Source organism: Vulpes lagopus, chromosome 7 (assembly GCF_018345385.1).
Source record: "Vulpes lagopus strain Blue_001 chromosome 7, ASM1834538v1, whole genome shotgun sequence".
Taxonomy (NCBI): Eukaryota; Metazoa; Chordata; class Mammalia; order Carnivora; family Canidae; genus Vulpes; species Vulpes lagopus.
The window spans coordinates 31,635,984-31,652,850 of NC_054830.1; the positions used below are offsets into that span (position 1 = coordinate 31,635,984).

A 16,867-nucleotide genomic window follows, 5' to 3' on the forward strand; every position below is an offset into this window, starting at 1 on the left:
AGAGTCTCTTCATCCTTTCTCAAGTGTATTATCTTGCCTTTGAATTTATATCTGTAAACAAGGCTTTAAAAATCTTAGGAAGCCATTTGCAATCATAGCATAGAACAATGGAGTGAACTATCTAAATAATTCAGATCCAAATCTTTTGTCTGAATCATCATCATCATCATGATGTTGTTTTTACCATGGGCCAGACCATGTAAAAATGGTCTGCATTTAATTCTTATAACAGCTTTATGAGGCAGGTAGTGTTAGTAATTTCATTTTATGCATAATGATAGCAAGGTCTAAAGTGGTGAAATAATTTGACAAAGGTCCCTTAATTAGTAAAAGGATTCAAATTCTGTCTCAGCAGTTTAGTCCAAGTTGATCATCACTATCATATATAATGAATAAAGGACTGATCAAAAGCATGGCTGGGTTTTCAGGATTTGGTTTGGGAGAGGTTGGCTAATATCATGTGGAGAGTTGCCTCAACTTTCCATCCTATGTATAATTTTTCTTTGGCTCTCTAACTTCCTTTTCTTATGCTGAGTATTTCATGATAATCATCTTAGCTATTTCACTGATTATTTCACAACTTTTTCCTTGGCACCTACAACAAATCTGGTACGTAGTAGGTGCTCAAATATTTACTGAATGAGTAAGTATATTCTTTATTTTATACAAATACATATACATGTGCAGTTTAGATAATAGTTTTATGAATAGGAATATAGAGTTACTTGAGTTCAAGGAGAAAAGTGGATTCTTTAGTAAACTGGCCCATCACAAAAGTTTGCTGGAAAAGAAGCAGAGCTTTTGGAGGTCACCTAGAGTTAACAGACAATTTTTACCGCATTTTCTTCTCCCAGGGTTTACTGGAATTGTACGTTATTGTAGGTTAAGTGGAAGACCTCTTTGGCTGATTTTTCATGAAAATTGTATCCCAGAGGACTGATGATTGACATTAGTCACTAGGGAGAGATAAGCTGGCCAATGGAAATGCAAGACATTGACATCACAAGTGACTGTGTAGAAACATCACTGGAAAGAGCAGGAAGGAGAATTGAAGCAAAGCCATCTATTTCTACAGAAAGGGAAAATCCACACCCAAATGATAGGGAGAGACCAGAAGCCAGAATTAAAGTGAATAGTTTCCTGAGTGGTCAGCAGTGCGTGGTTTCTGGAATAGATAAGCCTAGGTACTGAATTTTACAGGGTTCCGGTGGATGAAGCAGGGAACGGGTGGTAGCCCAACTCTGACCTTGAGCAATACGCTTTCTCATTGGTTAGTGGAGGTAGGGAAAAACTATCAGCTTTTTTTGCCACATGGGTAAAGGACCTTACTGTATTTTTTAAATTCTTTTTTTTTTATTAAAGATTTTACTTATTTATTCATGAGGGATAGAGAGAAGCAGAGACACAGGCAGAGGGAGAAGCAGGCTCCATGCAGGAGCCCAATGTGGGACTCGATCCTGGGTCTCCAGTATCACACCCTGGGTTGAAGGCAGGCACTAAAACCACTGAGCCACCCCGGTACCCCAAAAGTCTTTCAAATACTAACTTCAAGTAAAGGGAAATGTAGCAAAAGCTATAATTGTATACCATTAGTATATCGAAAGCTATATGAGTTTTACTGTTAGAAATAATAGTACAAGGCTCTCTTGAGTTTGTACTTTGTGCTAATTAATTCTCATTGCCAGTCCTGCCATCTGGGTTTTACTGTCCCCATTTTACATCTGATGAAAATAAGACTCAAAAAGTGAAGTGACTTGCCCAGCATTACAGAGCTAGAATGTGCTAAGTTGAGGTCTGAACTTTACCTCGAAAGTTCATGATCTCCATTAACCAGAGCAGCCTGGTAATGTGAAAACATACACCTAATTGTTCTTGATCATTCCGCCTTTATACTTGGCCTGATGAATACGATCTTTAAGAACTTTTTTTTCTGGGGCACCTGGGTGGCTCAGTCAGTCAAGTATCCAACTCTTGATTTTGATTCAGGTCATGATCTCAAGGTCATAATTTTGAGCACCGTGTTGGGCTCCACACTGGGCATGGAGGTTGCTTAAAATTCTCTCTCCCTCTCCCTCTGCTTCTCCCCTATGCACTTTCTCTCTCTCTCTCTCAAAAAGAACTTTTTCTTTCTTTTAATGCTAAATCTAAAGTTCTAAAGAAGTTTTCTTATGCCTACTCTGAAAGACATAGTTCCAATTTGTAAGGTAGCTCTAGATACTCATGACTAGCTCATGGCAGTTCTACAAAGTTTTTAACTCACCAGGTGTTCCAGGCTTACTTGTCGTTCCAGAAGACCATACTTCTGCTATTGTCTAGGGTGTGGAGCCCCATATGAATCCCATTAATATTCACATGAGACTCTTTGGGCTTCGAATCCTTATTCCATCCCCTCTGATACCTTGTGGACTGAAACTTTCAGACTTGGGGTTCAACTCATAACTACAAATGATTTGGAAGTATGGGACTGCTAGCTCGGATCCAAACCACTTTGAAACTGAAGCCAAATCAGAAAGCAATACGGTGTGTGCAAATACAATGTCACCATTTTGTGAAAGAGCATGTTCAACATAGATGTGTGTTATATATATGCTAGCATGGAATCTGATAATTCTTGGAGTATTTTGAGATGCGCTGGGATGCCAGTATACCCTCTAAGCCTTGAAATTCTCCTGTCCTACATTGTTTCACAGTAGTTTGTCTGTTGTTGTTGGTTTTTTTTTTTTTTTAAGATTTTATTTATTCATGAGAAACACAGAGAGAGAGGCAGAGACATAGGCAGAGTGAGAAGCAGGTTCCCTGCTGGGAGCCCAGTGAGGGGGGGAACTCAATCCCAGGACTCTGGGATCATGCCCTGAGCCAAAGGCAGATGCTCAGTCGCTAAGCCACCCAGAGGTCCCTACACTTTCTGTTGTTATGAGGGCGAGAAGCAGATCAATCTCCCATTGTATCCCCTCGGTGGTATGTAACAGGCACTTAATAAATGTATCTTAAATTAAGGAGTTAACTATTGCCCCACAATTATTTCTAGCTTTCAGAGTCAGTGTTTCCTTTAATTAGTGAAAGTCATTCTTTCGTATACAACACATACACACACACTCACACACACACTCACACACACACACACACACACACAGGAAACCCCAGGGATAATGGACATAATGTCTGTTTTTCATGGTATCATTACTCATGAGAGGCAAGACTTGCTTTAATTAGAATCTTATCACGGTTCCTTTTGTCAGAGTAGAAATTTTCAGAGCTAGGCTTTCCCTGATGGCTACTTCACAATCGTGAGTGTGACTAGTAAAAGACAAATATTATGGCAGTTTTCATATCCTTTGTATATCCTAACACAGGGTAATCGGAGTTACCTGCCTCAAAGGGATGGTGTGACAATGAATTGACCAATGAAAATCTTGGCTTAGTAGTGGCATATAGTAAGTGATCTCTGTTCAAATCAGTGGCCTCACTCTAACCCACTTGCTAGTTAGGAAGAGTGATTTCTGATGCAGTTTGACAGAAGAGGATGCGGTCAACCTAGCACCCCTTTCCTGTTAACCTCTTTCAGCAAGTTATGAGCCTGTCTCCTCCTGGGAAATGAAATAAGTCATGTGCGTGCTAATATTTCTTTGACTATGTATTTCTTCTACACTTACCCGTGCTGTTAGTCTCCTAGTCCTTTTAAAATTATTTTTGTTTTTAAAAACAGCTTTCCTCTCCCTCATACTCTGCTTAAACTAGCAATTCTAGCATATAAGTCCAATTTAGTGTTTTTTCAAGCCCTGGGCCTCTTGTTTTCCTGGCAGAATTTTTAAATAATCAAAACATAATTTTCCCTATAAACGTTAAAAAATGTTTTTTTTATGGCAAGTAATTATTACACATGCAAAAAAGTAATTTCCTTTGCAGATGATGCTTAATGGCTTGTCTGTCCTAGTGGTATTTATTATAATAATGGCAACCCTTAACAATGGCTTTCTATTTCTAGGCACAATGGATAATACTGTATTCAATCCTCCTGGCAGCCCAATGAAACAGGAATCCCTTTAGTCCCACTTTTCAGAGGAGGAAATGAAGGCCCAGAGAGGATACATAACTTACCTGAGGTTGCACAGCTAGTGAGTAGGGACTCAAAGCCAGACTTTCTTTTCCCCTTTCTTTCCTTTCTTAAAAAAAATATATATATATATATTTAAAAATAGATTGAAAAATATATTTACATGTAATTATTTAATATATATTTTAAATATATTATAAATATTATAAATGTATATTTACATATGATTATGTATGATATATAATAAAATACATTTTTTAAAAGTAGGGTCCACACCTAACATGGCACTTGAACTTACAACTGTGAGCTCAAGAGTCACATGTTCCAACTGACTGAACCAGCCAGGCACCCCTCAAAGTCAGGCTTTCTGATTTCAAGGCTGATGCCCTTAAGCCATGACATTATACTGACTGTTGTATGTGTTTAAGCTCTATTAAGCTTCATACAGGATACATATTTATGCTCAGGAATATAATCCTGAAGAGCAGAAATCTTGACATTAATAGACATTCAGATATTGGGCCACTGGGGAAGAGGCCAGTAGGGGGTCTGCTTTAGGGACTCAGAAATGATGGAATTCTGAACAGCAAGCGAAGTGGATATTGAGGAGGAAAATGTCTTTCCAGCACCCTAAGCCACTCATTCACCTAAATGTAAGACTGGTCTTTGGTAACACTAGTCATCTTCAGTTGTCTCAATGCCACTGCTATTTTTTTTTCACTGCCATTTTTATAAACTCTTGTGGCCCTCATTCAGCCCAGGATCCTAGTGTGATTCAGGCTGCCTTTGGTCCTTGCTATGAAAACAGCATATAGCCAAAAGGCTTGCCTTGAAGCTGTAAAAGTAGTTCACATTTTGAATTCCCTGTGATGAGCTTTAGTGGGGGCCCAGTACAAAGAACTTATCAAAATATCTCAGCTACTGTGACCACCAAGGACAATGGAGAGAGAGAGGCTGGGGGGCAGGGAGGAGTACCTTCATTTTCCAAATTAATGTGCAAAAACATAAATGTGTCGCATGTCCCAGCTTGACCTGGCAAGGAGATTATGTGACAGCAAATCAGTGCCAGTTGTAAGTGGCATATTAACCATGCACTACCTTTGTATTAATTGGCACCAATAACACAAAATAAGTTGCTTCCTGAAATGTAAGCCTAGCAATTAGTGCCTTGTTGTGTCCCTATCAGATGTTGGCAAAATAATTGGCTTTGCACTTGTTTCTCCCCCACTCAAAAACAGGTCTGACAGTACGTATCAGTGGCATTCACGGCAAGCGTAACTGGAATAAACTTCAGCTACTCTTGGGCTCTGTGCAAGAGGTACAGTTACAAGAAGCAAGGGTTTGGAGGTAGAATTTTCATTTGGGCAATCTTTCCATGGTGGTGGCAGTGGTGGTGGTGCCTGAATTCTACTTATGGTACACAACACAAATGCACCAGTGTAAACTTTTTGTAAGCAGCACTTCTTACAGTAGATTACTCAGTTCATTAATTCCTCACAGAATTTGTATTTGCTCTAAGGTACTTTTTCTGACAAAACAGAGATCACAGTAGAGAAATAACTCTATGAGCAGTGATTTTGGTCCTTTAGTCAAGGAGTGACAGAGGTCCTAAAAAAAAAAAAAAAAAGACACAATTCAAGACAATCTCCTCCCCCACTTTACTGGCCAGGTGAAAAGGGAAGATAACCATCAAGAAACAGTAAATTCAATGAGATATTAGACGATGATTGAAGAGTAAGGAAGAGCTGTGTGTTGCAGGACATAAACATGTCTGAGATGTATTATTAAGCAAATAAATTCCAGAATTGTTCATCTAATTGGGTCCTAGGGTAATAAAAACAAAATAAAGTGTCAACCACAAGATCTCAGCCTGTGCTAGAACAGGATATGCATAGGAAAAAAATATTTAGAAAGATGGATATACATCAAACCATGACCATAGGACTGTGATCTCTGGGACTGGGGATTATGGAAATCTTTTATCCTTTCTACATTTCTGTGATAACCATTTCCATATTTTTAATAATTTTTACAAGAAAATACAACTTTCTTAATAAGAAAATTTTAAGATACAAAGACAATATATATGTAGAAAATATTACGGTATCACCATCCTTAGGGAAACTTTTCTCATAAATTATGCATAACTTCAGCTTTTTCTGTACCATTCAGTATTTGAAAATAACCTTATATGTACTGTGCATACATGAACAAGTACCAGAAAGAGATTTATGATAAGCAAGGCTTTTGAAAAGAGTTCAAGGGGAGCCTGTGACTTAGAAATATAAGCATTTTATATACAGTAACTGTGGATTTAAAATATGAATGCAGAATAACAGCTGAGTAGCAGGAAAAAAGTAAAAGCATTCCCAAACCCTGAGAGGATACTTTAATAATATTTTTTGAACATCTAAATGCCATGCACTTTGCAGACATCACTGGAGTTCACAGTCTAGGGGGGAAGTAAATACACAAGATAAATAGGTGAACGGGTATATAATTAAACATTGTTCTAAATTTTGCAGAGATTAAAAGGGTGACAGTGTAGATGAAGTGAACCAGAAGACATTGTTGAGAAGTAAGGGAATAAGAAGGAGCCAGCCACCTCAAGATTGGGGCAAAAAAATATTCCAGACATAGAGAGAACAGCAGGGCAAGGTCTGGAATAGGAAAGAAGTGGGAATGCTTAAGAAGCACTTGTGGGTTGAGTCCTGTGAGCAAAGAGATGGTTTCAGGGGAGCCAGAAGCTAGGCACTAGAGGGCCTTCAGATGAGTCTGCATTTCATTCTGGGTGCAAAGGAAGACAGAGAAATGGTTTAGGTAGGGGATGACAAGATGCTCTTGTCATTTTAAAAAGATCCCTCTAGCTGCTGTGTGGAGGATGGAGTCAAGGAGAGGTATTGTGATGTTCCCATGGCTTGAACTAGTGGAGGTATGTGGACATGTACAGAGTATATTTTGAAAGTAGATCCAACAGGATATGGTGAAGGATGTTATTGTGGAGATGAGAGAGAAGGGGGCATCAAGAATGAGTCCCACCAGGTCTTATGCAGAAATTGCTATTTTTTAATGCACAAATAACAACTACATAGAGAATAGAAGCCACACATATAATAGCAATGAAATCACTGGGAATAGAAATACCAAGAAATGTGTCCTGCCTAAGTGAACGATATTTTTCCAACACTAAGAAAGTCTTCAGAGGAGATGTGAGTAAATGGGAAGATACCCTCTTCACAGGATGCTTGACCATCACAGAGGTGCCCATTCTTCCTGAAACAGTTTACAAAATGATTAGAACCCCAAATGCAAATACTCACAATTTGTTTCTGTTATTTTTGTTTGTTTGTTTGAATGAGACAAATTAAGCCAAAGTATGTTTGGGAAGATAAATGAAAAAGAGCAGCTCAGAAAACTTTGAAAATGAAGAACAATTTATCTCTGTGTTGCTAGTATTAATACCAGATATTAAAATAGAATATAAAATCTCAATAAATAAATAAATAGAGTGATACTGGATTGTGAATTAAGAGAAAATTCAATAAAAGGTAAATTAGGTGAACTAGAAAAATCTAGAAGCTAGATTTTAGAAAAATCCAGAAATAGCATGAACTGTGAGAATTTTGTTTCTAAAAGAGATGACTTCTGAAACGTTCTGGGAAAACATAGGCTGTTCACAACACAGTGCTAGAATGACATGGTAGCCATATGGTTTTGAAACTTACTAACTAAAAATAATAAAGTTGAATCTGTACCTCACACTTTAAATATATGCTTGATCCACATCGAATGAATCAAGAATTGAATATAAAAGTTAAATCAAGAAAGATCTGGGAGAAAAGAGGAGGAAATACTTTATATCTTTGGCATAAGAAAGCTTCCTAGTTATAACTCAAAACCTCACAAGCCATATAGAAAAAAAATTGAAATGTTTAACTTTGTTACAAAACAAGCAAAAACAAATTCTGTGTGAGAAGAAACATCCTAATCAAAATCCAAAAGTCAAATAAATGACAAACTGAGAAATTATATTTTCAGCTCATCACACAGAACGAGATCTTCCCTTCTATCCAAAAGAAAAATCTGAAAAAGGTGTTGATTGATGGCTCATGAGAAAGGAAATACAAATGGCGTGCCCCTGTGAAAAGGTACTTGATTTTATTTATAATAAGAAAAAATCCAATTAAAACTATGCCAGTACTAGTTTTTTAACTATCAGGCAAATTCTTCATACATATAGTCAGTTACGGTACTTTTTACATGCCTATGTGTGCATGTAAAAAAATGGGGAAAAATAACATTTTTGTCTGCTCATATATTCTAAAGAAACTTGAATGGATACACAAGAAGCTAAGCTCAGTGGTTACACTGCGAGGAAGACTGGGAATTGGATAAATGGGGGAATTTATTAGTTTGCTGAGGTTCTCTAGAGAAGCTGATTCAAAAAGATGTGTGTGTATGTGTATATATATGTGTGTGTGTGTGTATTTGTGTATATTATATACACATATTGTGTAACATATATATAAAGAGATTTATTATAGGGAATTTTTTACAAGCAATTGGCTCGTGTTTATGGAGGCTGCCAAGTCCAAGTACCTACAGAATAAGTCAGCTGGCTGGACACCCAGGAGAACTAATGAGTTAGTTCCAGTCCAAGCCTAGAGGCCTGAGAACAAAGAGAGCCAATGGTTTAGTTCCAGCTGAAGACCAGCAGCTTCAAGACCCAGGAAGAGCCTATGTTTCAGCTCCAGCCTGAAAGTGGAAAGAAGCGGATGTCCCATATTGAAGGCAGTGAGGTAGGAAAAATTCTGTCTCACTTGAGGAAGCATTAGCCTTTTTTTTCTATCCGGGCCTTCAAGTGATTATATGAGGCCCACTCACATTATAGAGGGCAAGCTGCTTTACTTAGTGTACCAATTGAAGCAATCATCTCATCCTAAAACACCCTCACAGAGAATGCCCAGAATAATAATGTCTCATCAAATATCTGGACACCCTGTGGCTCAGTCATGGTGACACATAAAACTAACCATCACAGCCTACTGTAACGAAAATACCACAGAACTGAGTGGCTTAAACAACAGAAATGTATTTTGTGACAGTTGTGTGAAGGCTGGATCAAGGTACTGGCAGGGTTATTTTCTGGTGAGACTTCACTCTGGCTTGCAGAGGGCCACCTTCTGGCTGTGTCTTCACCTGGCCTTTCCTATACGCTCATGAAGTCTTGATGTCTCTTCTTAAAAGAAAGAAGGAGACCTCTCTTGATTGGATTAGGGCCCCCATATTTCTCTCATTTAACCTTAAGTACCTCCTTAACGGCTCTGTCTCTAAAGTCACATCATGGGTTAGGACTTCATCATATGAGTTTGTGGGGGCAGAGCACATTCAGCATGACAGGAGATGAGGATGGGAGGGAGAATCTCATTATTGTTTTTTTTTTTTTTTTTCTTAATCGTCTGGGATTTAAGCTGAGTAGACTACCTTTTTAAAAAAAATTCTAAAATAAATTCCACATTTCTACTCCAGCAACTTGAAGGATATTGATGTCATTCACTAAGGTGAAGAAGGCTGAGGGAAAAGTAGTTTGGGCAGGTGGGAGTGGAGCTGGAAGCGTGGTGCATGCTGGAGGGCCACTCTAGTGGAATGTCACTTAGGCAGATGGTGTTCAGGAATTTATGTTGAAGATGAGAAACAGCAATGTTTCTTTTACATGCTTATAAAGTCAGAGAAATGCATGAGATCACCCAAGACAGTGATACTCAAAATTTATTTAACATGCTTTAGAATCATCTGGAAAGATATTGCAGGGCTCTGCCCCCAGTTCCCAATTCAGTAGTTCTGAGGTCAGATCTAAGAACTTAACACTTCTAACAAATGCAAAGGGATGGTGGTACTACCACTGGCTAGAACCTTGGAGAATCATTAGCCTAGGGCAACGATTCTCCCTTCTAACCTCATATTGGTATCAGATGGAAAGCCATGAGGAAGAACACAATTACCTGGGACCCATCCCACTGTAAGCCAATAAAGTGAGAACCTCTGGGAAATGGGCTTGGGCACTGATAAATTTTATTTATTTAATTTTATTTATTTTTTGAGGGGGGCACTGGTAAATTTTAAGAGGTCCCTTGTTGATTCTGACATGCAGCCAGGGAAGAAAGCTTCTGACTGAGGAAAAAAGATCCTGGAGAAAGGAGAGAAAGCCAAGAACAAAGACCTTAGAATTGCTACCTTTTATTTGATTTTTTTTAAAGATTATTTATTTATTTATTTATTTATTTATTTATTTATTTATTTATTTATTTATTTTAGAGAGAGGGACAAGCAGACTCCCCACTAGCAGGGAGCCCAATGCGGGGCTGGATCCCAGGACCCTGAGATTATGACATGAGCCAAATTCAGATTCTTAACCAACGGAGCCACCCAGGTGCCCCAGGATACTACCTTTTATTTTATTATTTAAAAAGATTTTATTCATTTATTCATAAGAAACACACACAGAGAGAGAGAGAGGCAGAGACATAGGCAGAGGGAGAAGTAGGCTCCGTGCAGGGAGCCCGCTGTGGGACTCGATCCCAGGACTCTAGGATCATACCCTGAAACAAAGGCAGATGCTTGACCGCTGAGCCACCCAGGTGCCCCAGGACACTACCTTCTAAATGATTGGTAGAAAAGGAAGAACCAACCAAGATATAAAGAAATAAAGAGATAAAAAGTAAACCAGGGCCTTCCACTAGTGTTGTGGAAGGCAGTAACAGGTTGGCAGGCTCTGTGCTGGGTTCTAGTGATACAGATACCTTGTAAATGGTATGTGTGTAAGTGAAGTCCTACACAGCCTTCAGGGAGCTTCCCTACAGTTACGGACCAAGACTTTCTTTTAAAGAAGCAATGGCATGATCTAGTCTCTTCTTGATGTGTTCCCTGGAGAAACGCTTGCTCGCTTACATAAGAATGCATGTCAAAGATGGTCACGGCCTCATTGCTTGTAATAATGAAAAACCAGACTACGGGAACTCAGCAGAAGAATGGCTACTTTATAGAGAATGATATGTTCATGCAGCAGAAATATTGTACAGTGGTTCAAAGGAATGAACCAGTTAGACATCAACTGGCAAGATATAAAGAAATGTCGTTGAAGGACAGACAGCAAGTTGCAGCATGACACATATATATCCATTATGTGAAGAACAGCTAACGTGTGTTTGTGCATAGAGAAAGGTCTAGAAAGACGCACTCTAAATCCATACTTGTAGAAAGGGAAAGGGGACATGTTTGAGGATGGTTTGAGGATGGAGGGGACTTGAGATTGATTTGTAATGCGCTTAATATTTTTAAGGCTTTTGATAGATACACATTAAATTACCCCAATATTGGATGTTTTAAAAGTCACAAACGTCAATAATTACTGTCAAATCTGAAGTTAACATATGCACGCACTAGACTATTTGCCTCTCTGTGCGGTCTTGAAATAATAGTCTCTGTATCCCCTCTTGATTTCAGGGTTAATTAAAAATCTCCCGTGACCACAAGAAGTATTTCTCCCAACCCATTTCTTAAACCGAGACAAGAGCAGACACTATAACTTAAAACAAAACATTGTGTGGCCGTTATTCTCTGTGAATTTTCCTGCAAAACAAGCCTGTTTGAAATAGCATTTCAAAGATACAGCTTCCTTCCCCAGAGTCTTGCCTAGCAGACGTGTTACAATTGTTCAGTCAAGGAGCTGTGCTGGAATGCAACTCTGAAAAGGCAACTGAGATTTTTACTTTGCAAGCCTCTATCTCTTACAAAGCAAGTAAAGGATGCTAGGAGATCCCGCAGAACATGCAGAAATCCGTTGGAGCACACTTGAGCCTGACCGTACCTATGACTTTCTAGACAGCTGGATACTTTTGAGTTATTGTGTTGTCTCCCTGGAAAGCAATGACTTTTGGATCCTCAGATATTCATTTTCAGAGCCAGAGCTTACTTAAATTCTAGGAAAGCAGAGGCCTTGTCTGTGTCATGGTCGGTTTCCTCAGTACCTCATATGGTACCTAACTATAGTGGATGCTCAGTAAATATTTGTGGAATGAATGAAACCACACACCCCCACACACACATGCACCAAGATTAAAACTAAAATCATCGATGAATTCTACATAATGTCAGGCAAAAGAAACCAGACACAGAAAAGTGAATCGTACATTTTCCATTTATATAATGTTAGAAAACAGACAAAATGATTTATTGGTGATAGAAAACGGTGATTGTGGAGGGATAGTGATTTTGAAGGGTATAATGGAGGCTTCTGCAAAGCTGATCATGATCTTTTGCTTGATCTTGGTGGTGTTTACAGAGATCTGTTCACTTTGTGAAGATTCATGAATTGAACACTTATGATTTGCATGCTTTGCTGTTTGCATGTTATGTTTTAAAGTTTACTTAAAATAAGTGAAAGCAACTTTTTAAAAAATTGAAGTTTTAATCCTTTATGTTGGAGATGATCTCATCTCTGGAAAATTATTTTCCAATACTAAACATATTTTCATTTTGGATTTCTGAAGAGAAAATGTGTAACATCACCTCCAGGGCTTAAAGGCTTAGCCCTCCCTTTTCTAAGGCATTTGTTCTTCCTTATCGGAATCCAGCTGATGGTAAAACAGCTGTTGTACGATTAGAAGCAGCTCTGCTATTGGGTTTTTAGCACCCATTTTTTTTTCCTGCCCCTACTCTTTTGAAATTTCTAACCCCTTTAACAGACGAGGGAGACTATTGAAAGAAAACCAGAAACTTCAGAGATGTGCAATCTGGGAAAAATATGTGACATTTCCCACCATTTAATAACCACCAGACTCCCTAAATTTTATTTTTTCTTTTCTTTTTCTCCCACATTCCTTTTTCTTTTTTTCTTCTTGATAATAACAAAAACGTTTTAAAAAATCCTTGAATCCAGTAACCCAGAAATTGAACTTGCACACACACTTGTGGATGCACAAAGTGATGGATTTACAAGATAATCCACAGATACATTGTAGCAGCAAAAGCCAAAAGGCAAGGTAAATGTCCAGCAAAAGGGGGCTTTTAAATAAGTAACACTCAATAATAGAAAAACATGTGACCATAAAAAAGAATGAAGAGGCTATCTATGTTCAAGTTATATAGATATGTGCAAAGGACAGACCTTCTATTTAGGCTTCCACCACTTAGGAACACATAAGTTATTTCTGAAGGATACGTAAGAAACTTAATTCGGGTCGCTCCAAGAGGGAGATGGTATACATACGTGGGACAGAGACTTCTCCTGTGCACCCTTTGGCTCCTTTGATATTTAAACTGTCTTATTATATGTTGTCTAATCAAAAGTAAACTTTTAAAAGCATAACATAATACACTTGGCAGCAGTTACTATGGAGAACCATGGTTTTGCTAAGGATATAGAACTGTGGCACAATCTTATACCCTGGAGTTGGAAGGGAAAATCAGGTAACCTAAGAGGCAATTTGTCAAAACATACCAAAACTTCCAAATTTTCCTTTTGCCTAGCTATTTCTAGTTGTAGGAATTAATTTTTAAGAATATAACTGTATAGAAATGCCACTGATTTCTGGGCATTGGTTTTGTATCCTGCCACACTGCTGAATTGCTGTATGAGTTCTAGCAATCTTGGGGTGGAGTCTTTTGGGTTTTCTATGTACAGTATCATGTCATGCTACCCAGGGAAATTTACACTTTAATGCAGTCCCTATCAAAATACCATGGACTTTCTTCAGAGAGTTGGAACAAATCATCTGAAGATTCTGTGGAATCAGAAAAGACCCTGAATAGCCTGGGGAATATTAAAAAAACAAAACCAGAGCCGGGAGCATCACAATGCCAGATTTCAGGTGTACTACAAAGCTGTGATCATCAAGACAGTGTGGTATTGGCACAGAAACAGACACAGAGATCAATGGAACAGAATAGAGAATACAGAAATGGCCCCTCAATTCTTTTTTTTTTTTAATTTTTATTTAGTTATGATAGTCACAGAGAGAGAGAGAGAGAGAGAGAGAGAGAGAGAGGCAGAGACATAGGCAGAGGGAGAAGCAGGCTCCATGCACTGGGGGCCTGACGTGGGATTCGATCCCGGGTCTCCAGGATCGCGCCCTGGGCCAAAGGCAGGCGCCAAACCGCTGCGCCACCCAGAGATCCCTGGCCCCTCAATTCTATGGTCAACTAGTATTCGACAAAGCAGGAAAGACCATCCACTGGAAAAAAGACAGTCTCTTCAATAAATGGTGCTGGGAAAATTGGACATCCACGTGCAGAAGAATGAAACTGGACCATTGTCTTACACCATACACAAAGATAAACTCAAAATGGATAAAAGATCTCAATGTGAGACAAGAATCCATCAAAATCCTAGAGGAGAACACAGGCAACACCCTTTTTGAACTTGGCCACAGTAACTTCTTGCAAGATACATCTATGAAGGTAAGGGAAACAAAAGCAAAAATGAATTATTGGGACTTACTCAAGATAAAAAGCTTCTGCACAACAAAAGAAACAGTCAACAAAACTAAAAGATAACCTACAGAATGGGAGAAGGTATTTGCAAATGACTCATCAGATAAAGGGCTAGTATCCAAGATCTATAAAGAACTTATTAAACTCAACAGCAAAGAAACAAACAATCCAATCATGAAATGGACGCAAGACATGAACAGAAATCTCACAGAGGAAGACATAGACATGGCCAACATGCACATGAGAAAATGCTCTGCATCACTTGCCATCAGGGAAATACAAATCAAAACCACCATGAGATACCACCTCACACCAGTGAGAATGGGGAAAATTAACAAGACAGGAAACAACAAATGCTGGAGAGGATGTGGAGAAAGGGGAATCCTCTTGCACTGTTGGTGGGAATGAGAACTGCTGCAGCCACTCTGGGAAACTGTGTGGAGGTTCCTCAAAGAGTTAAAAATAGATCTGCCCTACGACCCAGCAGTTGCACTGCTGGGGATTTACTCCAAAGATACAGATGCAGTGAAATGCCGGGACACCTGCACCCCGATGTTTCTATCAGCAATGTGCACAGTAGCCAAACTGTGGAAGGAGCCTCGGTGTCCATCGAAAGATGAATGGATAAAGAAGATGTGGTTTATGTATACAATGGAATATTACTCAGCCATTAGAAGCAACAAATACCCACCATTTGCTTCAACATGGATGGAACTGGAGGGTATTGTGCTGAGTGAAGTGAGTCGATCGGAGAAGGACAAACTGTATGGTCTCATTCATTCGGGGAATATAAACATAGTGAAAGGGAATAAAGGGGAAAGGAGAGAAAATGAGTGGGAAATATCAGAAAGGGAGACAGAACATGAGAGACCCTTAATTCTGGGAAACAAACAAGGGGTAGTGGAAAGGGAGGTGGGAGGTGGGCGGGGGGTTGGGGTGACTGGGTGACGGGCACTGAAGGGATGAGCACTGGATAATGCTATATGTTGGCAAATTGAACTCCAATAAAAAATTTAAAAAAGATTAAAAAGAATATAACTGTGCCTATAAGACACTGATGAAAGAAATTTAAGAAGGCATAAATAAACAGAAAGATAGTCTATGCTCATGGATCAGAAGAATTAACATTGTTAAAATGTCTGCACTACCCATAACAGTCTACAGATTCAGCACAGTCTCGGTCAAAAATCTAATGCTGTTTTCACAAAAATAAAGCAAACAGTCTTAAAATGTGTGTAGAATCAAAAACAATCCCGAGTAGCCAAAGTAATTGGGACAAGGAAGTAGAAAAGCAAAGGTGGAGGCATGACATGTCCTGATTTCAAACTATACTACAAAGCTATAGTAATCAAAATAGTATGGTACTGGCATAAAAAGAGACAGATCAACGGAACAGAATGGAAAGCCCTGAAATATATCCATCAATATATCATCAATTAATTTATGATACAGTAGCCATGAATATACCATAGGGAAAGGATAGTCTCTTTAATAAATGGCACTGGGAAAACTGAGCAGCCATATGCAAAATAATGAAACTGGACCTCTGGTCTGCACCACACACACATACACACACACAAACTCAAAATGCATAGAGAGTTGAATGCAAGACTTAAAAGCATAAAAATCCTAGAAGAAAACAGATTCCCTGACATAGGTCTTGGCAATTATTTTTTTATTTTTGTATTTGACAACAAAAGCAAAGTCAACAAAAGCAAACATAAACAAGTAGACAACAACAAACAAAAGCTTCTGTATGTCAGAGGACACCATCAACATGAAAAGGTAACCTATGGAATGGGAGAAAATATTTGCTAGTCATATAGCTGAGAAGAAGGGGTTAATATCTAAAATGTAAAAATAGTTCATGCCACTCAGTAGCAAAAGATAGTATGATTAAATGGTCAGAGGATCTATATACATTTTTTTTTTCCAAAGAGACATACAGATGGCCATCAAGCACTTGAAAAGTTGCTCAACATCACTCATCATCAGGGAAATGCAAATCAAAACCACAAGGAGATATCATCTCATACCTGTTTGAATAGCTATTCTTTTTTATCAAAAGAACAGCAAGTAGGAAGTATTGGACAAGATGTGGAGAAAAGACAACCCTTGTACACTGTTGGTGAAAGTACAAACTGGAACAGCTACTATGGAAACCACCATGGACGTTCCTCAGAAAACTGAAAACAGGACTATTATATCAGCCAGCAATTCCACTCCAGGGTATTTATCCAAAGGCATTGAAAGCACTAACTCAGAAAGATACGTGCGCTCCCATGTCCATTGCAGCATTATATACAATAACTGAGACATGGA

General features: G+C 38.7%; 1 long non-coding RNA gene across 25 annotated transcripts in view; it reads left to right on the top strand.

Moving 5' to 3' along the window:
* LOC121494882 overlaps positions 1–16,867 on the top strand; it is a 364,318-nt gene that overhangs the window by 8,270 nt on the left and 339,181 nt on the right. Inside the window, exon 3 of one of the 25 annotated variants that reach the window (XR_005988902.1) lies at positions 5,293–5,372. The exons of the other annotated variants lie outside the window; for them this stretch is intronic. This is a non-coding gene — a long non-coding RNA (uncharacterized LOC121494882). The remainder of the gene's footprint in view (positions 1–5,292; positions 5,373–16,867) is intronic. 25 annotated transcript variants of the gene reach the window in all.